Raw genomic sequence first — 24,322 nt, 5'->3', positions numbered from 1 at the left:
ATTTCAGTTTGTCAAATTAATCAAATGGCATTACACATTAAAATAAAATGAAATAAAACACCTACCCCCTAAAAAAAAGTCTAAACAAAATTATTTGGGCTGCACATCCATACCTCAGGTAAATGGAAGGCTGACTGTAGGGTCCTTTGCATCTAAGATGACATAATTATCACTTCAGCAACACAAATAAGTATTTCAACTTTCTTTCCCCATTAAAAAAAAAACCTGAAAACTGTAGGAATTTGGAAACTGACTCAAATACATATACCATTCATATGAACCTACATTTTCAGCTTTTATTTTAGTTTTCCTGGTAATTTCAATGTTATAACAAAACAAAATCAGTGGGAAAATGACTTTTCCATTGATTTTTCACCAGTTTGTTAAAACAAAATCATTTTTCCAGACTTTTTTTTGTTATAACATTGAAATTCCCAGGAAACAAAATAAAATCCTAACCATTCAGGAGACCAAAAAAAAGGGCTAAAGAAGGCACAACATAAAAATAAACAGAGCATAGATATTTACTAAAATGGAAATAAGACTTTTTTTGAAGCCTAAAATATAACATATGATAATAAAACTATCTGATTTGTGTTTTTTCATTGCTTAATGCCGTTCTATCAATAGGAATACGTTAAGGGAGCTGAGGAGGGAGAAAGGAAGGGAAGCTGCCGATCTCGTCGCTTTTCTTACCGATCATTACAAGGTGCTGCAAGGCCACCGTTACAGCCGAAGACTCGGACAGCAGAACTAAACTCATTTTCCTTCCTTTGGCGTTTGCCTCTTACTTCGCCGAACACGGAACCAAAGTTTTCGCTGTCTCTTGGGACCCTAACAAGGCCTCGCAGCAACAGACGGCAGGGGCCCGTTGCTATAGTAACCAGACGTCGTCCACTCTCGAGAGCCCCTAGTGTTCGGCAATGGAATTTTCCCAAGGGCAGACGCCTCCGCGCCGCCCTGGCAAAGCTGCGGCAGAGTCGGGCCGGAGCCTACCGTAGTGATTGATGTGAAGGGGAGAAGCAGATTTTCAGGTTTTTCAAAATTAACCCATGATCTCGGACTTTTTTTTGAAGATAATCTGCTAGAATTAACTAATATATAATTCATTACAGAAAGCCTTGCGTTTAAAAAATATATCAAATGAGCTACCAGTGAAAAGGTGTGAGCTAAATGTATCTAGATAAATAAATACATGCAAAAAGAAGTATGTGACCAATAAGGAAATAATTGGGCTTTTTTTCATGAAAGAAGTTGAAACAAATGTTGAAAGCATCTTCAGCCCTGCAGAATAGTGTAAAACGAGCTCTACTAATAGTAAGAACCCTCAACTTGATCACTACTTTAACAAGCTGGAGCTAAAAGAACCACATTAAAATATTCTTGTGAATTGTAACCATTCAATCTAATTATTACCTCAGTTATATTGAGTTCTGTTGTTAAAGCTCTGTGGTGTTAAAGCACTGTAGTGTTAAAAAGTTGCACTTGAGGCCCTGCCAAGCTACATGTGTGTCAGTCATAAGAACATAAGAAATTGCCATGCTGGGTCAGACCAAGGGTCCATCAAGCCCAGCATCCTGTTTCCAACAGAGGTCAAACCAGGCCACAAGAACCTGGCAATTACCCAAACACTAAGAAGATCCCGTGCTACTGATGCAATTAATAGCAGTGGCTATTCTCTAACAGGTTGATACTCTAAGGCCGCGGTAGAAAGAGTGCGGCATTGCCAGGCGCACCCTCGTTCCCCGCACGCACAGTTCTCTTCACCTAGCGCTCGATACTCTCTTCTAATTGCATGCAAATGCATGCCGTGGCTGCGAAGCCTTAGGCAAGCGTTAGGCCCGCGCAACCCATTTTACTGTATAGAGCGCCTATACAGTATCCTGGGTTCGCGGGCCTAACGCTTCACGGCCGCGCTGGTATCTGTCATTTCAAATGACATTTGAAATGACAGGTACCAGGAAGTGGACAGTTATGTTCCCCGATGCTCGGCAAACCTTCCCCCAGCCCCCGCTCACCTGCCCTGGCCCCGTCCGGTCTCCGGTGCAGCCCCAGTCTGTCTCCTCCTCCCGAGGCAAAAAAAAAAAAAAAACCGAAAAAGTAGCAAGGCTCGGGCCTGCTACGATAGTCCCTTCTCCCTTCTCCTCTCCTCCCGATTTCGGCGCTCAAGGCGGCCGGGTGGGCGTGCATTCATCCAGGCAGAGGGAGCCGGCGGCGAAAGCAGCCTCCGGCTCCCTCTGCCTGGATGAATGCACGGCCCCCGCCGGCAGTGAATGAATGCCCGTGCGATTTCGGCGCTCAAGGCATGAGCGCCGAAATCGCACGGGCATTCATTCATGCATCAAATTCCTTATAGGAAAACCTCTTTCTAACAAATAAGTTGATCTCCAGCCTTTTTTTTTTTTTTTTTTAAATCAGAAAAAGACCACTGAACCCTAGTCATAATGAAAATAACTTTGGCTCCTGAATGGGCAACCGATTAGACTGGGATAAACAGAAACAATGCCCGTGCGATTTCGGTGCTCAAGGCATGAGCGCCGAAATCGCACAGGCATTCATTCACTGCCGGCGGGGGCCGTGCATTCATCCAGGCGATTTCAGCGCTCATGCCTTGAGCGCCGAAATCGCACGGGCATTCATTCACTGCCGGCGGGGGCCGTGCATTCATCCAGGCAGAGGGAGCCGGCCGCTTTCGCCGCCGGCTCCCTCTGCCTGGATGAATGCACGGCCGCCTTGAGCGCCGAAGTCGCACGGGCATTCATTTACTGCCGGCGGGGGCCGTGCATTCATCCAGGCAGAGGGAGCCGGAGGCCGCTTTCGCCGCCGGCTCCCTCTGCCTGGATGAATGCATGCCCACCCGGCCGCCTTGAGCACCGAAATCGGGAGGAAGGGAGAAGGGAGAAGGGACTACCGTAGCAGGCCCGAGCCTTGCTACTTTTTCGGTTTTTTGGGTTTTTTTTGCTTCGGGAGGAGGGGACAAGACTGGGGCTGCACCGGAGACCGGACGGGGCCTTGAGCGCCGAAATCGCCCCCATTTTTTACACTTTACTCCCGTTTTAATTTTCTAACACCACTCTAACACCAAGTAGAGGGTGGTGGTAAACTAACAGGTTAAGGACGCGGCAAAATAGCGTGTTACAAAGGAGATAATCTGAGCGCGCGTCACAGTATCGGAGGGGAATAGCTAATTCCTTCATTATACAGCTAATTCGTTCATTTACATATCATATACATGCTGCGTGCGGAAAAGGGTTATGCGTCTGTTTTAAGAAGCGCTAAGGACGCGTGAAACTGGAGACTGTATCGCTGGATCGCCTTACGCGTCCGAATTGTGCGCTCCCAGCTCGTTACAGACGGGAAATCCTCAACCGCACGTTACAGTATCGACCTGTTAGTAAACTTGATTAATAGCCGTTAAGGGACTTCTCCTTCAAGAACTTATCCAAGCTTTTTTTAAACCCAGCTACACTAACTGCACTAACCACATCCTCTGGCAACAAATTCCAGACTTAAGCGCCTGTCACTTTGACAGGTTGTAAAATAGCAACTCGTTCATGTAAATGTCGGCCCCACCCCAGAACACCCCTGGTTTATCCCCCCCCCCCCCCTTTTTTACACGCACAAATTTACTTCTGGACCCTGATTTACACGTGATTGTTGTGGTTTTTAAAATAGCATATGCTCGCGTAGATGCTATTTTACACTGCGCAAGTGCAATTTTTTACACACGCAACTTTTGAAAATTCAGATTGGTTTTTCCACTCATACTTCAAAGCTTATCCTATTGATAAACTCCACAAATGGTTTAAAACAGAAGTGGAAAAGTCCAGACAATTATCCCTCTGACTTGAAGCCAGGTTATATGGAGGGTGTGGTTACAGCAGAATCTGACTACAATAACAAATATTGTGCAAGATTCTTTGAAAAATATGACTTTTTACAGCCTGTTCTGGTAGCTGTTTGTATTCTGGAAAAGACTGGAATCACTGTACAAAGTAATGCCTTTTATTTGACCAACCAAAAAGATGCATATGAATTTTCAAGAACTAACAGTTTCCTTCTTCATTCTGAGGGTTATGTACCATAGTACTCTCTGGAACACTGAAAAAGTATGCCCTTAAGCCAGCCAGTAGGCATTCCTGTTCAGAAATAGCTAGGATCTAAATTTGTATACCCTAGAGGAAAGGAGGAGCAGGGGTGATATGATACAGACCTTCAGATACTTGAAAGGTTTTAATGATCCAAAGTCAATGACAAACCTTTTCCTTTGCAAAAAAATCAGCAGAACCAGAGGTCACGATTTAAAACTCCAGGGAGGAAGACTCAAAACCAATGTCAGGAAATATTTCTTCACGGAGAGGGTAGTGGATGCCTGGAATGCCCTTCCGGAGGAAGTGTTGAAGACTAAAACTGTGAAGGACTTCAAAGGGGCATGGGATAAACACTGTGGATCCATAAAGTCTAGAGGTTGTGAATGAAGAGAGGGTGGCTTGCGGGAATGACGGCTACTACCTGGAGATAATAACCTTATTCAATAAACATACACATGGTTAATGTGACTCCAACATTGCTCTATGCTTCAACGGCAAGAGGAAATGTGGAAAATAGGATTTGCATTCACAAAAAAGCGGGGAGTAGCTTGCTTGTTATGGCGGTTACTACCCCAAACCAAATAAGTCTGATACTTCACTTTCAATGCATATCCAGCGTAACTCTCTGCGTCAATGGAAGGGGGTAATGAAGAAAAAATGGTTTATATTCAGACAACAACAACAAGGACTGAATTACATAGTCTGGGTAAACAAATAAGCATTGGTGTAGCTTGCTTGTAACGGCGGTTACTACCCCGAATCAATTAAGCCTGATACTTCTCTTTCAATGCATATCCAGTGCAGCTCTCTGCTTCAACAGCAGGGGGGATGAAGAAAAGATGATTTATATTCAGACAACAACAACAAGGACTGAATTACATAGTTTGGGTAAACAAATAAGCATGGGTGTAGCTTGCTTGTTATGGCGGTTACTACCCCGAACCAATTAAGCCTGTTACTTCACTTAGATGCAGTTCCAGCACTGCTCTCTACATTAATGGCAGGGGTGGAAGGGAAATAGAAACTAAAGGTTACTAAGGGCCAAGAGTAACAGATAAGTATGAGGAAAAAAAAAAGTGTGAAAGCTTGCTGGGCAGACTGGATGGGCCATTTGGTCTTCTTCTGCTGTCATTTCTATGTTTCTATGTGATAAATTGCAGGAAGACCTTGTGAGACTGGAAAATTGGGCATCGAAATGGCAGGTAAAATTTAATGTGGATAATGCAAGGTGATGCATATAGGGAAAAATAACCCATGCTATAGTTACACAATGATAGGTTCCATATTAGATGCTACCACCCAAGAAAGAGATCTAGGAGTCATAGTGGATAACACATTGAAGTCGTCGGTTCAGTGTGCTGTGGCAGTCAAAAAAGCAAACAGAATGTTGGGAATTATTAGAAAGGGAATGGTGAATAAAACGGAAAGTGTCATAATGCCTCTGTATTGCTCCATGGTGAGACCGCACCTTGAATACTGTGTACAATTTTGGTCGCCACATCTCAAAAATGATATAGTTGCAATGGAGAAGGTACAGAGAAGAATGACCAAAATGATAAGGGGAATGGAACAGCTCCCCTATGAGGAAAAACTAAAGAGGTTAGGGCTTAGTTTATTAGACTTAGTTTTTGGGTACTTGCCAGGTTCTTATGGACTGGATTGGCCACTATTGGAAACAGGATGCTGGGCTTGATGGACCCTTGGTCTGACCCAGTATGGCATGTTCTTATGTTCTTAGTCTCACATGCCTGTCACTCACACACATACACATGCTCTCGCTTTCTCACACACACCCACGTGATCTCTTAGTCCAGGTTTCTCCTCCTCTGTTGGGCAACATGTGACTTGGTGCAAAGAAAGTCCACTGTGCATTTTTTGATTGGCTGAGGCTTGGACTTCTCAGTAGTCCTATGGGGCCAGATGATAGTAGGAACAGAGCCTCTGAGAGTTGGAGGCAGCAGGCTGCACACATGGTTTGGTGATGGTACGAAATACACTGTTCTGCCATGCACTTTTGGCTTGGCTGAGGCTGGTGGGAGTGCATGCGGCAGAACAGAAGGCACAGGCACAAGGTGCAGGGACAGGGAGGGAATAAATTATGGTGTATTCCTCTTCCGGGTGTCTCCTGCCACCTGGGTAGGGCCGGTGTAAGGATATTAGGCACCCTAGTCAAAACGTCTGTCATGCGCCTGCAGAGTGTGTGCTTTTCTGGGCCGTGAGCAGAGTGGGCACTGCTCACGGCCCGCCAAATCTCTACTCCTCTTTGCTGCAAGCAGGATAGGCTCTGCTCGCTGCCCCACATGGCTGCTCTTCTGGCCCCCTAATGGTCCACACCCAAGGCGACCAACTAGTTCACCTAATAGGATGTGCTGGCCCTGCAATAGGGGGTATGATCTGGAAGAGTTGCTGGCGTAGACGACCCCTAGCTCGTGCACCTGCTGCCCCATCTTCTGTTTTGAAGCTGATTTTGCAATCGCATATTGCTTAGCCACTAAGCACTGATGCAATATGGAGGACTGGAAGTTTTAGAGCAATCCTGGAGTCTTGCCTGACTGAAGGTTTGCCAGATGCCCGGTGCTGGTTGCAGTGCCGGGCAGAGGAAAAGCAAGAATGGGGAATCCCGGCCAGTCTGGGGTCTGGAGGTTGGCAGAAAACGGGCACTTACATTAGACAGCCACTCTTAAAAAAAACAAAAAACAGCCAGGCCAGCCAAATATGAGAAGTCCATTACCTGCCATTAAGTTCACTTAGAGAATAGCCACTGCCATTAGCAATGGTTACATGGAATAGACTTAGTTTTTGGGTAGTTGCCAGGTTCTTATGGCCTGGATTGGCCACTGTTGGAAACAGGATGCTGGGCTCGATGGACCCTTGGTCTGACCCAGTATGGCATTTTCTTATGTTCTTATGTTAGTTGATAACCCTTCCACTCCCCTTCCCTTCCATCCTACCTCCTCCCCTTTCCCTCCCCAAAAGTTTATTGAAAAGTTTATTGAGGGAGGGCAGTTAATGTATTGGCAGCATGGCAGCATACTTGCCTATCTGAGAAACAAATTTAGCCCTGCGCAGGCTGCATCTGAGCTGGCAACTGGGCAGCAGATTCTGTGTTTTCACTCCTCGGGGCCCATGGCCTCATCAGAACAGAGGTGGTGCCCTGCCGCTTCCCAGGAATGCATCTCAGGCTGTGGGCCTTAAACAGTGCAGCCGGGGATAGAGGCAGGGCTACCACAGTGGAAAGAGGCACCCCCAAAGCCCTGATCTCCCCAAGTTGCACCTTCCCCGCTCCCAAGGATGGCCTTGAGGAGATGGAGGACACCTGAAGCAGCTCGTCTTCTTCTCCTCAGGTCAACAGAGCTGTTCATCCCCAGGGACTATATCGGTAGTAGAGGGAAGGCTGCTTTTCAGCAGCAGTGTGAGGGAGCAGTGGCGCCCTCTACTGGATGGTGTCTATGGCTGAAGCCATACCGGCCTTGGCATAGCTGTGGATTTGCAGCACCTATTCCCGCTACTGGCCACAAGAATGTGAGTCAGTTCCAGGAATCAAATTAGAGTAGCCTGTATAAAAATGCATTGCACTACTACTGGGCCATTGGACCTGTCCCTCTCAGGGTTTGTTGGTTCTGTTAGCCTATTTTCCAAATTAAAAGAAAGCTTATGAGATTGCTCTGTGTGTGTCCCCCACTAATAACTTTTGTGCTTGGTATCCATCTACATCAAATTTTCAGGATGTGTCAGAGAGGATATGGCGAATCTGATGAGTGTTTTTTTTAATTTTCAGATCCATGCATATGTTTTGACATATATTTCCTAGAAAGTAAGCTTCTTTAGTTGTGTGTGGAATTTCTTGGTTTAACAAGAATAGCTCATAAAGTCATGTTTTTTAACAGTTTTCTTCTCAAGTAAGCACTATAGGAAATCCAGTAGGGAAGAGGAGACCTATATGCCAGTGAGAGCTCAGAAACGGTTTGATGCTATTAACAAATAGATCTACAGCATACTGAAAATTGTTTCCATAGCAACAGATTATGATTTTTTTTTAACTCCCTGTAAGCTTACCCAGATGCTGTAGATTTTGAGCATGCTCACAAATAGAAGCACAAGGTTTTAAAGAAGATAAATTACTTCTATCCAATCAATATTTACCAGGTCATAGAGCACAGTTCTCAAGACTAAAGAACAATAAAGGATATTAATGTTCTTCCAGTTTATTCAAGTTTTGGATAACAAAATAATGAACATAGTAACAGAGAAACAAAGTGGTGACTGTAGAATAAGACCAACTAACCCGTTCGGTTTGCCCAGGTATATCTGTCCACACTGGCAGCCATAGAGTGTGAGTGCTTATAGAATGCTACTCCTTATCCAAGACAGTTTTTGTCATCTTTCTCCATTGTACTCCACTCTCCTGGGTAGCTGAGAATGCAAGAACCTATTTTTTAGTTCACATCCAGGACTACCCTCCCATGTCAAACTACAAGTCCCACAATAATCCAATAGCCACCAATACCTGAACATCTGGCTTCCCAAAATCCCAGTGGCTCTTCTGAACAGCATCCGTCTACCATCAACCCCGTCAACACAAGAAGCATGTAGCCTGCCAGGCAGACCCAGCTCCTTGAGCACTCGCATTATCCACCAGGACTTCCAGTTTTTACTGTACTTACAGCCTGCCAGGCGGGGCCAACCAGGGACAGTTCTATAATGAGGCAGGGTAAGGCGGCCACTTGAGGCAGCAGAATTTTGAGGCTGCAAACATTTGCCCTTCTCAGAATGCTGCTGTGGCATCCGCCTCACACTGCCTACCCCTACCCAAGGCTGCTGACCCAGGCCGGCAGCGGCAGAAGAGAGGACTGATGCTACGAACTGCCGCCGGGAGTGATGCTGCCATGGGCTGCCGCCAGTTTCCTCTAGGACTTCTAGTCTATACTGTACTTGCAGTCTTCCAGACAGACCTAGCTGCAAATTTATTCTATCCTTCCAACTTGACATGTCTATGCGAGTGCCTGAGTTTCTCCTAGGACTTCTAGTTCTAATTATTGTTCACAGCTAGCCAAAGTTGTTAATTCTTCCGATCTTCTCTTCACTTTTTTTTATAACTAAGGATCTTCTGTGTTTATCACATGCTTTCTTAAAGTCTGTTACTATTTTAGCCTCTGGTAGAGTATTCCAGGCACCCACCGCCTTTTCCATGAAATAAAATATTTCCTGATGTGGCTCAGAATTCTACCAACTCAGAGCCTCGTATCATGATCCTTTGGTTCTAGAAAGCAAATGTTGCTTACCTGTAACAGGTATTCTCACAGGACAGCAGGATGTTAGTCCTCACATATGGGTGACATCATCAGGATGGAGCCCAATCACGGAAAACTTCTGTCAAAGTTTCCAGAACTTTGACTGGCCCCTACTGGGCATGCTCAGCATGGCACTAACCCTGCAGCCAGCAGGGGTCCCCCTTCAGTCTTATTTAAAAGCTACAGGCAGTGCCGAAAAATAAAATAATAAAACGTCACGAACCCAACACTGCGGGGCGGCGGGCGGGTTTCGTGAGGTCTAACACCCTGCTGTCCTGTGAGTACACCTGTTACAGGTAAGCAACATTTGCTTTCTCACAGGACAAGCAGGATGGTAGTCCTCATATATGGGTGAGTACCGAGCTGAGGATGCCTGAACATGCACCAAATGTACCCAAAGGCGTGCAACAGGCACAACAACTGGGGTGGGATTTGGTAGAGGGCATCCTGAACCCCACCGGGCAGGTGGAAGGGTGTTGGTACGTCACGTTGTAAAGAGGTTACGAAGGACAGACTGGCCGAAGATGGAATCTTGTCTTCCGGCTTTGTCCAAGCAATAGTGGGCTGCAAAGGTGTGGAGAGAATTCCAGGTGGCAGCCCTGCAGATGTCAGGAAGCGGCACTGATCGGAGATGTGCTACTGAAGTCACCATGGCCCTCACAGAGTGTGCTTTAACACGGTCTTGAAATGGAATGCCCGCTTGCTGATAGCAAAAGGATATGCAGTCCGCCAACCAGGAAGAGAGAGTCTGCTTACCCACAGGCTGCCCTAACTTGTTAGGATGGAAAGAGACAAACAATTGAGTGCTTTCCCTGTGGGCAGCTGTACGGTCTAGGTAGAACGCTAGAGCCCGTTTACAGTCAAGGGTATGCAGAGCCTGCTCTCCTGGATTGGAATGGGGCCTGGGAAAAAAGGTAGGTAGTATGATGGATTGATTTAGATGAAAATCCGAAACTACATTGGGTAAGAATTTAGGGTGAGTGCGGAGTACCACCTGGTCCTGCAGAAGTTTAGTGTAAGGCGGATAGGTAACTAGGGCCTGCAATTCACTAACTCTGCGAGCTGAAGTGAGAGTCAAAAGGAAAATCACTTTCCATGTGAGATATCGAAGTTCACAAGAGTGAAGAGGCTCGAATGGTGGTTTCATGAGCCGACCTAGAACCAGATTAAGGTCCCAAGAAGGGGCCGGAGGACGTAGCGGAGGCTTGATGTGGAGCAAGCCCTTCAAAAAACGTGTTACAAGGGGTTGTACTGATATAGGGACATCCCCAACACCTTTATGGAAGGCGGCTACCGCACTGACATGCATTCTGATGGAAGAAGTCTTAAGACCTGACTCTGATAGATGCCAGAGATAGTCCAGAAACTTCGGGATTGGACAGGAAAAGGGGTCAAGGAACTGAGAAGAGCACCATGACGTGAACCTTTTCCATTTGTAAGAGTAAGCTTTTCTCGTGGAAGGCTTCCGTGAAGCAATCAAGACATGGGAAACTGGTTCAGAAAGGTTACGTGGCTGAAGGATTAACCTTTCAACATCCATGCCGTCAGGGACAAGGCTTGAAGATTGGGATGGCGTAGGCACCTGTCGTTTTGAGTGATCAGAAGTGGGTCTTTTCCCAAGGAAATGTGCCTGCGGATGGAGAGATCCTGAAGTATTGGAAACCATACTTGGCGTGGCCAGTGAGGTGCTATCAGGATCATGGTTCCCTTGTCCTGATGTAACTTCACGAGAGTCTTCGAGAGAAGAGGAAGTGGAGGGAACGCGTAGAGCAGACAGGTTGCCCATGAGAGGGAGAATGTGTCTCTGGGTTGAGAGAGATTGCTGCGAATGAGAGAGCAATAGTTCTCCACTTTGTGGTTTTGTAGGGACGCAAAGAGGTCTATACGAGGATATCCCCATTGTTGGAAGATGGAGTTTGCTACCGAGGGGTTGAGAGACCACTCATGCAGTTGAAAGACGCAACTCAGCTTGTCTGCCAGCACATTGTCCACTCCCGGCAACCAGGTGGCCCTGAGGTACATCGAATGGGAGAGAGCTTCCGCCCAAATCTGCACAGCTTCCTGACACAGAAGGAAGGAGCCTGTGCCTCACTGTTTGTTGATGTACCACATGGCCACCTGGTTGTCCGTCTGAATCAGGATAACTTGATTTGAGAGGCGATCCTGAAATGCCCTGAGAGCATATCTGATTGCTCGAAGTTCCAGGAAATTTATTTGGTGTTTGACTTCCTCTGGAGACCAAGATCCTTGTGTCTGCAGATCGGCCACGTGGGCTCCCCAACTGAGGTTGGAAGCGTTGGTGGTGAGAGTGATTTGAGGGTCTGGAGCCTGGAAGGGCAAGCCCTGGAGGAGATTGATCTGATTTTTCCACCAGGCGAGAGACAGACGGAGTGAGTCAGTGAGGTGACAATTAAGCTATTGTCAAGCCAATACTGAAGAAACCGAAACTCGATCCCACTGATCTGTCCAATTACCGCCCCATTTCAAACCTTCCGTTCATCTCAAAAATTCTTGAAAAAACAATCAATAAACAACTCACAGAATACCTTGATGACAATCAACTCCTCACCCTCTCACAGTACGGATTGGAAATTCCATAGCACGGAAATCCTCCTCCTTTCCCTGTCAGACCAACTTATTAAAGGCTAGGATATAGGTCAATCCTATATCCTAGCCTTCCTAGACATATCCTCAGCATTTGACACCATCAGCCACAGTATCCTCCTGCAATGACTAAATGAAATTGGAATAACAGGTGTTGCCCACAACTGGTTTAATTCCTATCTCAGTAATCGAATCTTCAAAGTCAAAATTGGAAACCATGAGTCCAAAGCAATTCCCCTCGACCAAGGAGTCCCACAAGGTTCCTCCCTGTCCTCCACCCTCTTCAACATTTACATCCTACCTCTCTGTCATCTTCTATCCAACCTCAAGCTTCCCCACTATATCTATGCCGATGACATGCAGATACTTATTCCAGTATCTGACACACTTCCTAATGCCATGAACATCTGGAAATCCACTCTACTTTCAATTAACAATCTCCTAACATTCACCTTGCCCTGAACACTGCAAAAACAGAAATCATGCTTATTTCACCCCAAAGTCACCCTAACACCCTTCCCCCGCCTCACCCTCAATCACCTCCATTCCCATTCTCCCAACAGGTACGGGACCTAGGGGTCATCCTTGATAAGCACATCAACCTCAAGAAATTTATCAACATCACATTAAAGGAGTGTTTCTTTAAATTGCACACACTTAAAAAAGACCCTTACTCCACCCTCCGTATTTTCGTACAGTACTTCAAACCACAATATTCTCTAAACTCTATTATTGTAACTCACTCCTCCTAGGCTTACCGAAAAACTCCATCCACCCTCTCCAAATACTACAAAACACAGCTGCCCGGATCCTCACTAACACGCGCAGAAACGAACACATAACACCCGTATTAAAGGAACTACATTGGCTCCCAATTGCATCCCGAATCCAACATAAGACCCTCTCTATCATACATAAGACACTCCACAATCCAGAGATGAATTGGTTCAACGACTCATTGATTCTCCATGAGTCAACTAAACGCACCAGAAACCAATACCTTGCTACCATTCATACTCCCTCCCCCAAAAACACCAACCTGGCGTCCACAAGAGCACGTGTGCTCTCTGTAGCCGGCCCTGCCCTCTGGAATACAATGCCAGTTGAGCTACGCCAGGAGGACTGCCAAAAAATGTTCAAGCAGAAACTTAAGATGTGGCTGTTCACAAAAGCTTACACCTAACACTACCCAGCTTACACCCAGTGACCATCTTATTCCTAACACCACCCACAAAAGCCCCACCTAATTTCACCCAGTCATCTACTAGTCTATATAATTGAAGCATTCTTATTAGTCCCTGCAATGCAATGTATATAGTATCTGCAATGTATACAATGTATATTTTTGAAGCATTCTTACTAGTTCTTGTAGTGCAATGTATTTAGTATCCGCAAAGTATATAATAGTTTTCTGTTTTACTGTTAACCGATGTGATATCATTGATGAATGTCGGTATATAAAACCAAAACCAATAAAAACCAATGTGGACAATAGTCGACAGGGGCTGAATGGATTGAGTCCGTTGAGACCTCAGAGTCTAGTGCATGAGTCTCATGGCCAAGCGGGTCATTGGCGTGACCTGGACTGAGGACACCATGTGTCCCAGGAGGACGAGAAATTGGTGTGCAGTCGCAGAGTGCTGAGATTGCAGCTGGTGAGCAAGAGACGCAAGAGTCAGTGCTCGTTGTCAAGACAGGAAAGCCTTTGCCTGTAAGGTGTCCAAGCCTGCCCCAATGAACGACAAGGTTTGAGATGGGACTAAGTAGGATTTGTTGTAGTTGATGAGAAATCCTAATGAAATTAGAGTGTGTAAGGTTGAGGGACGACAGAGCAGCTTGCTGAGTGGGAGCCCTGATTAATCAATTGTCCAGGTAGGGGTAGACGTGAACACCTTGGGTTCTGAGGAAGGCTGCGACGACTACGAGGCATTTTGTAAAGACTCGTGGCACAGACGCTAGGCCGAATGGAAGCACTTGATATTGATAGTGCTTGGGGCTTAGTAGAAACCTCAGGTATTTGCGATGAGCTGGAGTTATCGAAATATGAGTGTATGGGTCCTGGAGGTCCAGAGAGCAGAGCCAGTCTCCTCTTTGAAGAAGAGATAGAAGCGAGCCCAAGGTGACCATCTTGAACTTTTTTCGGTGGAGGTACTTGTTGAGGGCACGTAGGGCCAGAATAGGACGGACACCTCCTGATTTTTTGGGGATTAGAAAGTACCGGGAATAGAACCCTAGGCTGTGCTGAGAGTATGGTACAGGTTCTATTGCTTTGGACTGGTGAAGGAGGGAGACCTCTTGATCCAGAAGAATGGAGTGATTGGATGTTCTCCACGTTGGTAGAGGTGGGGAGTCCGGTGGCACGGAGAGAAAGTTCAGATGGTAACCCTGAGCAATTATTGCCAATACCCATTGGTCGGAGGTGATTGAGTGGCATATGTTGTGGAAGTGGCACAATCGACCTCCCACTGGTATGTGAGGCAGAGGAATCTGGCTGCTGCTCTCTAGGTGGAAGTCAAAAACCTGAAGCAGGCCCTGGCTGAGGAGCTGCTTGTGGCTTTTGTTTACGTGTTTGACGAGACTGCAGTTTTTGATAAGGTCTTGTGGCATGGGATCTGGTTGGTGGCGGTTAAGACTTCGGGCGGAAGAAGGACTTCTTAGAGTCCTTTCTGAAGGGCTGCTTTGAAGAGAAGTCGGAAGGCATCGAAGAGAGCTGTCTTAGGGTCTCATGATGGTCCTTTAGTTCCGCCACCGTCTGTTGAATCTGTTCGCCAAACAGATTATCCCCAACACAAGGCAGGTCGGATAACCTGTCTTGTACTTCCGGGCGAAGGTCAGAAGACTTCAGCCAGGCCCACCGTCTCACCAAAATAGCAGCTGCAGATACTCTAGTAGAAGTATCACAGATGTCATAAGATGTTCTGATCTCATGTTTGCCTGCCTCAAAACCCTTGTTTACTAGGATTTGTAATTGTTCTTGAAATTGCTGAGGCAGGGAGTCCAAGATGTCCTGTATCTGCTTAAAAATGACCCTGTTATATTGGGTGATATAAAGCTGATAGGTGGCAATTCAGGAGATAAGCATCGACCCTTGGAAGACTCGGCGACCAATGGCTTCTAGGAACTTCTGTTCCTTGCCGGGGGGAACAGAAGAGTGAGGCTTTGACCTCTTTGTTCTCTTCTGTGCAGACTCCACCATGACAGAGTGGTGATCCAGTTGTGATTTCTGAAAACCTGGAGCTGACTGCACCAAATAGGTAGTGTCAGCTTTCCTGTGTACTGGAGCAATGGAGCCAGGATGTTCCCAGTTCTTCTTGATCCAGAAGGACCTGATGGATGGGAATAGAGGTGATTATCTTGGGAGCATCCAGGAATTGGAGCAACTCCATCATCTGGTACCTATCATCCTGTTCAGTCTGTAATTGGAAGGGAACCAATTCAGACATTTCCTTCACAAAGTTTATAAAGGAGAGGTCCTCTGGAGGAGAACGCTTCCTACTTTCAGTGGATGAAGGTGATGAAGCTAAATTATTGGTGTCTATCAAGGAATCATCAGCCCAGGTATCATAAGGATCAGCATGTGTCCCTCTAGGAACTAGAGGGGAACAGGGTGGTGGAGTTCCTGAAGGTCCCGGTCTAAGCTCCGAAGGAATTGGAGGAATTATCGGAGGCACCGATAACGGCATCGAAGGCACCGGCGTAGGCATCGAGGGCATCGATGGATGGCTTGGTGGCGCCGATAGACGTATCAGCACCGATGGTTGGATCGGCTGCGAGGGACGTATCGGCATCGATGGCTGAGGCAGAACTCCCGATGGAGGGATGCAGAATGGTGTTTCTCCTCCCGATGACACTGTAAGTGGGGAGGGCACCGGAGCCATGGGAGACCCAGGATCCATCGGTCGAAAAGCAGCCATAAGCGCTTCCATCCTGGAGAACAGCGGTGCCAGTGCTGCCGGAATCGGGTCGATGATCGGTTCTGCAATTGGTACTGGTGTCGGTGCCAGAGGAACCTGAAGATGTTGAATCGCCTTGTCAATGGCCTACTGAACCATCCGGTCCAGTTCTTCTCGGAGACATGGAACAAGCAGCCCCGGCTCCGGAAAAGAAGAGGGCGGCAGAGGCATAGCCGGAGGGACCACGGTTAAAGGCGGAGTCACAGCTCCCGATCCCCTGTCGGGTGAGGGTTGTCTCGGTGACCCGTCGCAGAAACGGTCAGTGCCTTTTCTGGATGGGGTTTCTTTGACAGTGGCTCGGATGCTGGTGAGGTCGATGATTTCGCTCCCTCGATGGTCCGAGACTTACGGTGTCGATGGCGATGTTTGTCCCTGCAATCCCCTCAGTCCTGAGGGGGAGTAGAGGGTGTCGATGGCCGAGAAGTCGTCGATGCCAGGCGGCCACCGGCCGGTGGTCAATGCTGGCATGAAGTTGACAGTGCTGGCTCTGACGACATTGCAATGGACAGAGTCGGGGTTTGAGCACGGAAGAGAAGTTCCCTCTTCTCCATTCTGGCCTTGCGACCCTTTGGTGTCATTAGGGCACATTTGGTGCAGGTCAAGACATTGTGCTCGCGTCCTAAACACATTACACACTTTATGGGGGTCTGTGATAGACATGGTGTGGGTACAGTCTGGGCACTGGCGGAACTCCAACGCCATGGCTATGGAAAAAAATCGAGCCGTGGTACGGTCGACGGCCAGTAGGCCGCGAGGGCCAAACTCGACGGTAATCGACGGAAAACGGGTAAAAACTTACCAGAGTACCGTGGTCTGAAAAAAGTTAGAGGAGGGACCCCTGTGGGGCAAATTAACTTTTAGTAATTCCGTGAGGAAAATTCCTGTCAGGAATCTCTTCAGAGCTCCTTTACAATGAGGCTACTGCTGCACGGAAAAAAGAAGACTGAAGGGGGACCCCTGCTGGCTGCAGGGTTAGTGCCATGCTGGGCATGCGCAGTAGGGGCCAGTCAAAGTTCTGGAAACTTTGACAGAAGGTTTCCATGATTGGGCTCCATCCTGATGATGTCACCCATATGTGAGGACTACCATCCTGCTTGTCCTGTGAGAACATCCTTTTCATTGCAAAAGGTTTGCTTCTTGTGCACCATTAATGCTTTCCAGATGTTTGAAGGTGTCTCTCATATTTCCCCTGTCCTGCCTTTCATAGCAATCTTTGTGCAGACCCCAATCCCCATTTGGAAGACCTTCTCTGGATCGCATCCACTCTGTCTTATTTCCTTCCTGAAGTATAATCTCCAGATCTAGACTAGTATCCAGCTTAAGTTTGACCAATGTCCTATAGAACAACATAATCACTTCCTTTTTAGCCTACTTTCTGCTGTGTCTGGTGGTCAGTGGGAAAGGTCTGAGGACCTCTGCTCTTAACGCCAGCCCCAGACCCTAGGAATCAGCAGCTGACATCAGGGGATATCTCCTCATGCGTGCGCAGTAGTCCACCACACCCCCCTCCATTATCCCCGCTGGACTTCCTGCTAACGCGCAGCAGGCTCCTGGGCCTGGCCTGTCGCTGATGTTGCCTCTGCCTCTGGCCCCTCCTAGGGGCGTACATGTCGATGGTGCCCCTTTTAAAGGGCCTTTGTTGGGAAAACCTCTTTGGCTTCTGAACATGAGGTCACCAGCTGAGGCCTATAGGAGGCCACCTCGGCAGCCCTACCATGCCTCAGCAATAGGTCGACTCCAAAGGAGAAGTGCATTGCCTCTGCATTCCTGATTCTTGATTCCTGGTTTCTCGGCAGTCCGGTTTGTGTTCTGAGGTCTTGTCTTCGTGATCAGTCTTCCCTTCATCTTTGTTCTGTGTCTTGTCTTGCTCCTGTGGCCCCTCGTCCTCCTTCCTCCTCTTTGTTCCTCATCTCATCAAATTGGATTTCTGGCTTTGACCTTGCATCAGACTTCTGGCTTTGACTTTTGATTGGATTTCTGGCTTGACCTCAGATTGGACTTTGATGCTGCTTGACCTTTTCCTGCCTCTGACCACAGCCTGCTCACCATTACTGATTGAACTCCTCTCACCTCTGACCACAGCCTGAACCTGATTCCGTTTATCTGCTGCCAGTCCCTGTTACGCTTGGGCTGTGTTCTGGTGATGTGAACACCACCCAGAAGGGTGGCTCCAGGTGGAGAGAGACAGGGATGGCTGGAAACAGTGTCTGGGTCTAGGCTGGGTCAGGGCAGGTGGCAAGTAGCAGTGTCAAAGTCCAGGCTGGGTCAGGGCTGGCGGCAAGTAGCAGTGTCAAAGTCCAGGCTGGGTCAGGGTACCTAGTATTAAGGCAAAGAGCCCGAAGGCCACATACACACGTACGGCAGAGCAGAGGGCCCATAGGCCACACACGGACACAGAGCAGAGGGCCCGAAGGCCACACACGCACACACGGCAGGGCAGAGGGCCCGTAGGTCACACACGGACACAGAGCAGAGAGCCCGAAGGCCTCACACACACACACGGCAGAGCAGATGGCCCGTAGGCCACACACGAACACAGGGCAGAGGGCCCGAAGGCCTCACACACACACACACAGCGCAAGGCAAGGCAAGGCAAAGCAAGGTAGAAGGCCCGAAGGCACACACAGCGCAAGGCAAGGCAAAGCAGGGTAGAAGGCCCGAAGGCCAGGCACAGCGCAAGGCAAAGCAAGGTAGAAGGCCCGAAGGCCGCGCAAGGCAAGGCAAGGAAGAAGGCCCGAAGGCCGCGCAAGGCTAGGCAAAGCAGGGTCCAAGGACCACACGCACAGCAAGCAAGGAAGGCTAGAGCAGGGAGCCCAGGCGAGCTCGATGCCGAAGCACCGAGGGAACTGTCAGGCAAGGTTATAAAGGGCAGACCAGAACATAGAGTGAACAAGGGAGATGGACTGGGCCTGTCAGGAGAGCCAGCTCTAGAGGGACCCCTGGTGGTGAGGCGGTTGCACAGCAGCCATAGCCGTAACAGTCCCGACCGCTGCTTCTCCTGATTCTGCTCTCTTCCATGTTGGCCTGCAGCCTCTTCTACGTGACAGATATTCACCTCCATTTATTATTTATTTATTTATTTATTTATTTAAGGCTTTTCTATACCGGCATTCATGATACAATCATATCATGCCGGTTTACAGATAACAGGGGAGTGAAAACTTTGTTCATTTAACCAGTGCAGAAGAAGCAAAAAGTTACAATATAACAAGGTCGTTGAAACTGGGGAATGAAGGAGAATAAGAATAGATAGGAATAAATATAAACTTTACAGAGGTAGATTATTTACATTGTGCAGTAATGTCTCTTTGTGGTTAGTATTTACATTGTCCCGTTAGGTCTCAATGGGTGGTAGAATCTGTAGGGTTCGCGTGTCGTAGGATCTCTCCTTGGATATTAGACTCGGGAAAGGCTTGTTTAAATGGCCAAGTCTTAAGCCTTTTTCTGAACGTCAGCAGGCAAGGTTCAAGTCTGAGATCAGGTGGTAAGGAATTCCAAAGAGCAGGGCCCGCTGTAGAGAAGGCCCAGTCTCTGAGTGTGATATGGTGTGTCGCTTTAATAGGGGGAACAGTCAGTGAACCTTTGTATGCTTCTCTGATGGGTCTGGATGATGAATGAAGTCTGAGGGGGATTTGGAAGTTGAGGGGGGCTAGTGAGTGGATGGATTTATGGATGATAGTGCATGACTTGTGTAGGATTCTGTAGTGTATTGGTAGCCAGTGAAGATTTATTAGAATGGGAGAGATGTGGTCTCTTCTTCTGGAATTAGTCAAGATTCTAGCTGCCGCATTCTGGAGCATCTGGAGTGGTTTTATGGATGAGGACGGGAGGCCTAGTAAGATAGAGTTGCAATAGTCTATCTTGGAGAATATTACTGATTGTAGGACTGTTCTGAAGTCATGAAAGTGTAAGAGTGGTTTCATTCTTTTGATTACCTGCAGCTTGTAAAAGCAGTTCTTGGTTGTATTGTTAATAAATGTTTTTAGATTCAAGTGTTTGTCTATTATTACCCCAAGATCTCTTGCTTGTGTCACAATGGTGTTAATTGGAGCAATTTGAGGTGGAGGGTTGCTGTTTTCGGGTGTGATGAAGAGGAGTTCCGTTTTCCATGGAGGCCTGTGCCTAAGTCCAGCCTGCCCCAGTACCCGAGGGCTCAACCTAACTACTTTGCTGTTTTTCCAACAAACTATCAGCTAACAGATCAGTCCTTTCTTTTCTTTTTGATTTTGAATGGTGAACATGAATTACTATGTCATTGGGGGTGGGGGGGTGGAGGGGGGGGCGGAGGTGGCACCCAAATGCGTCTTTGACCCCTGGACTCGTGTTGGAGCAGCATAGGATAGTAGTTCTTTTTTGAGTTTTGTGTTTTGTTTGAGGTTTTGGAGGGAGGGGGAGGGCTAGGTGGCCAAGAGAGTGGGTAGGAACAGGAATGTAAGGAAGTATGTAAGGGACTGCCCTCAGAACACTTTAAAGGACTGGGGTACAGCTATCTGTGCTGGTCCTCCTTAGGTCCCAACCCAGCAAGGGATTCTGGGACAGGGTGGATCACTGAAGCAGGGATAAGAGACCAGGCCAGAGGGATGAGGGAGGCCCAGGGAGAGAGACAGAAGCCTTGAGAATATGAACTGTAAGTTTCAATTTTTAGTTGAAGTGCACAAACCAGCAAATTTGTTTTGTTTACTATTGCTTAACAATAAAGATGCTTATAAAGACTGCTGCCAGATTCCAGCTTGCAGTCTGTTCTCTGGCTAGTCCTGATTGCTCGGCATCACAGGGAGTGTTTGGTGTATGTGTGTGAAGGAAGAGAATTTGGGGTATCCATCTTTTATTTATATATGTGGCACATCGAATACGAGAAGGCTGATGCTCAGTTTGTGAAACAGCAGACTTTCCATTTTATGTGCGTTCACTTTTTTACAGTTCTTTGTTCAACTTGTGAGGGATGGTGACCCAACTTAAAATAATTACCTGGAATGTTGCAGGTCTTGGAGCTCCCATTAAAAGAGAAAGCAAATGTTGCTTACCTGTAACAGGTGTTCTCACAGGACAGCAGGATGTTAGTCCTCACAAATGGGTGACATCACAGGATGGAGCCCTGTATGGAAAACTTTTTGTCAAAGTTTCCACAAAGCTTTGACTGACACTGGCACACTGAGTGCACTGAGCATGCTCAGCCTGCAATTATCCCTGTGAGCCACAGGTGTCTCCCTTAGTCTCATCTTATAGCTAAAAGCGCAAGCGAAACTAAAATAAACGTGAAAACGTCTAGAGACCCAACTCCGTGGGGTGGCGGGTGGGTTTCGTGAGGACTAACATCCTGCTGTCCTGTGAGAACACCCGTTACAGGTAAGCAACATTTGCTTTCTCACAGGACAAGCAGGATGGTAGTCCTCACAAATGGGTGAGTACCGAGCTGAGGATGTCCGAGAGTGCACCAAATGCACCCAAGACGCGCGAAGGGCGCAATGACGTGGGTGGAGTTTGGAACGGAGGGCATCCTGAAACCCTTAAAGGGTTGGTGGAAGGATGTTGGGTAGTTAACCCGAAAGGAATAGGAGTAGACAGACTGGCCAAACATGAGCATGCTGGCTAGTCGTATGTAAGCAATAATGGGCTGCGAAGGTATGGAGAAAACTCCAGGTTGTAGCCTGATAATATGTGTACAAGCAGCAGCGGCCGAAGGGAAGCTATTAAGGCTGAGGCGGATGCAACAGAGTGTGGTTACACACAGTGTTGTAGTGAGATGCCTGCTGGTTGGTAGGAAAAGAGATACAGACCGTTTATTAGGAGGAACAGGTCTGTTTGCCAACTGGAACTCGCAGCTTGGCTCTTGCCACAGAAGGAAAGAGTTAGGTGGAAATCCTATGGAATGTAGGCAAGCTAGGTAGAATGCAAGCGTGGCCTTTCTGTCCAAGAAATGGAAAGAATCCTCTTTCTCTGGTGAGAGAGAGGTGTTGGAAAAAATGGGCAGAGTATATTCTGAGTAAGGTGAGATGCAACGTCTACCTTAAGAAAGATTGAAAGTTGAACACATAAAAACCACTCAGTGATGGAGGAACGCAGGGTCAGATGAGTATGTAACTAGAAGTGTGTAACTCATTGACATTGCTGGCAGAAATGACATTTATGAGGGAAGAATTTCCCATGCCAAACTGTGAAATGAGAGGCATGGAAAGGCTCGAACGGAGAACGTATGAGACTTATAAGCATGAAATATATGTTCCATTCTGTGACTAGTGAAAACAGAGGCGGCTTGATCAGTGGAAAATCCATGGTAAGCTGACTCAGAAGGGATGTACCGTAAATCGGGTATCCCCACTCCCAAACGATACACCAATTGGAACAGAGGTGTACGTATGTGGAGGATGTCTGGGGAGCAGAATCCGGGGGAGCAAGAGAAAGAGTGGTGTGAAAAAAGAAAAAAGGGTAATACCCTTTTGTATGCATCATGTGGTAAATCCTGCCATTTTGAATGGTAGGATTTATGTGTGGAAGGTTTTGTGATGCTACCAGAAACTTGAGAACATCAGTTAGTCTACGATTTGGGACTGACTGGTGAGAAGGTAGATTGGTTACTGGTGTGATAGATTGAGAAGTATGGGAAGCTTACTGGTCTCGGTCAGGGCGAGGGTTAGAGGAATAGTGAACCCGTCCCGGTTCAACATTAGAAGAGTGCTGGCTATGAGAGGCAGCAGAAGAGATATATTTAAGAGGCCCTTGATGGAAGAAAGGCATCTATGGGAACGCATTGGAAACATGTGTAGGGAGTAGAATCTGTGCACCGTATGGTTCGATTCAGATGCAGAGGGCAAGTTCGGTTGACCTCAGCGTTAGAAGATTTTTCTCTTTACACATGTAGTCGGAGACCATTCAAGAGGATAGAAACCTACATGGAGAAGGTCTGCTAGTGCGTTCAGAAAATCTCTTAGATGAGTGGCCCGAGGATGCATGAAATGAGCAAGGGCCAAGGATAGAGCTGTGCAGCTTCTCAGCATGGCAGCTAAGGTAATGCGTGCTTGTGTGTTAGAAAGCACATTGTCCCTATGCTGTCTGTCTGTATGCACAAAGGTTTGTTGCAGAGGCAGTATTGGAAGGCATAAGGGTATAACTCATGACTACAAGCTTCAGGAAGTTTATGAGAAAACTGTGCCTGGAGTGGATAGATGCATATAGGGTTGGGAAGCTTTTAGGCCAAACTTTACAACCCTAAGTAAATGCGAGCATGAGCAGGATCAGCCTAGGTTTTGGTTCTAGATCTGGAATATGGATGAGGGACGAAGCGGTTGCACAGCTTAGACCCACTAATATTGGAATTTCACTGAATGTAATCCATAGCAGTTTTCTATGAGGAAGGTGCATAGTGAAAAAACCCCATGGCCTGACAATGAAGAATTGACGGCCTGAGGTAATAGAAGATGCACACAGGGACATGTAAAAATTTATTAGAATGTCTGCGTGTATGCTGGACAGGAAGGTCGTACGACTGTGGTGTCCAGAAGTGTTGTATAAGGGATTTATGGCAGTGACAGTAATCCCAGTTAGGAAATGTATAGTGAGTCATGAAGAAGTTAGAGCTCCTTGCATGGACTGACTGTGGTTGTGCAGTTGTCCATGCAAGCAAAAGAGTGAATGATGTTGCAGTCCGCAGAGAAACAGCATTCACCAATAGTGATTCAATGAAATATTTCGGCTGCTGAAGCTGATGCCAGCGGCAGAGTTGTTGACTCACCATAAAGCACTTAGAAAGATTAGAGTAATGTACTTACTGCAATCTGGAAGCATGGAAAAGCAAATGTTGCTTACCTGGTGTAACAGGTGTTCTCACAGGACAGCAGGATGTTAGTCCTCACAAATGGGTGACATCATCAGGATGGAGCCCTGTATGGAAAACTTTTCTGTCAAAGTTTCAACAAGCTTTGACTGACACTGGCACACTGGGTGCACTGAGCATGCCCAGCCTGCAATTATCCCTGTGAGCCACAGGTGTCTCCCTCAGTCTCGTCTTATAGCTAAAAAGCGCAAGCGAAACTAAAATAAAAGTATACAGACCCAACTCCGCGGGGTGGCGGGCAGGTTTCATGAGGACTAACATCCTGCTGTCCTGTGAGAACACCTGTTACACCAGGTAAGCAACATTTGCTTTCTCACAGGACAAGCAGGATGGTAGTCCTCACAAATGGGTGAGTACCGAGCTGAGGATGCCCGAGAATGCACCAGATACACCGCAGACACGCGAAAGCGTAATGACTGAGGTGGAAATGGGAACGGAGGGCATCCGCAACACCATAATGGGTTCGTGGAAGGATGTTGGGTAGTGAATTGAAAAAGGTAAGAGTAGTCGGACTGGCCAAACATGGAGCGTGCCGGCTAGTCAATGTAAGCA

At 47.2% G+C, this 24,322-nt stretch overlaps 1 protein-coding gene across 1 annotated transcript in view; it reads right to left on the bottom strand.

Annotated features, from left to right (window-relative positions):
* Nucleotides 1-809, bottom strand: part of LOC115089340 (golgin subfamily A member 6-like protein 1) — a 223,545-nt gene extending 222,736 nt beyond the window's left edge. The window contains exon 1 of the mRNA XM_029597429.1: nucleotides 697-809. The gene's annotated coding sequence lies outside the window, so the exon portion shown is untranslated. The remainder of the gene's footprint in view (nucleotides 1-696) is intronic.
* Nucleotides 810-24,322: the final 23,513 nt, after the last annotated feature.

The sequence above is a fragment of the Rhinatrema bivittatum genome, chromosome 4, assembly GCF_901001135.1.
Source record: "Rhinatrema bivittatum chromosome 4, aRhiBiv1.1, whole genome shotgun sequence".
In the NCBI taxonomy this organism is placed as follows: Eukaryota; Metazoa; Chordata; class Amphibia; order Gymnophiona; family Rhinatrematidae; genus Rhinatrema; species Rhinatrema bivittatum.
This window is presented reverse-complemented; position numbering and strand designations above follow the sequence as displayed.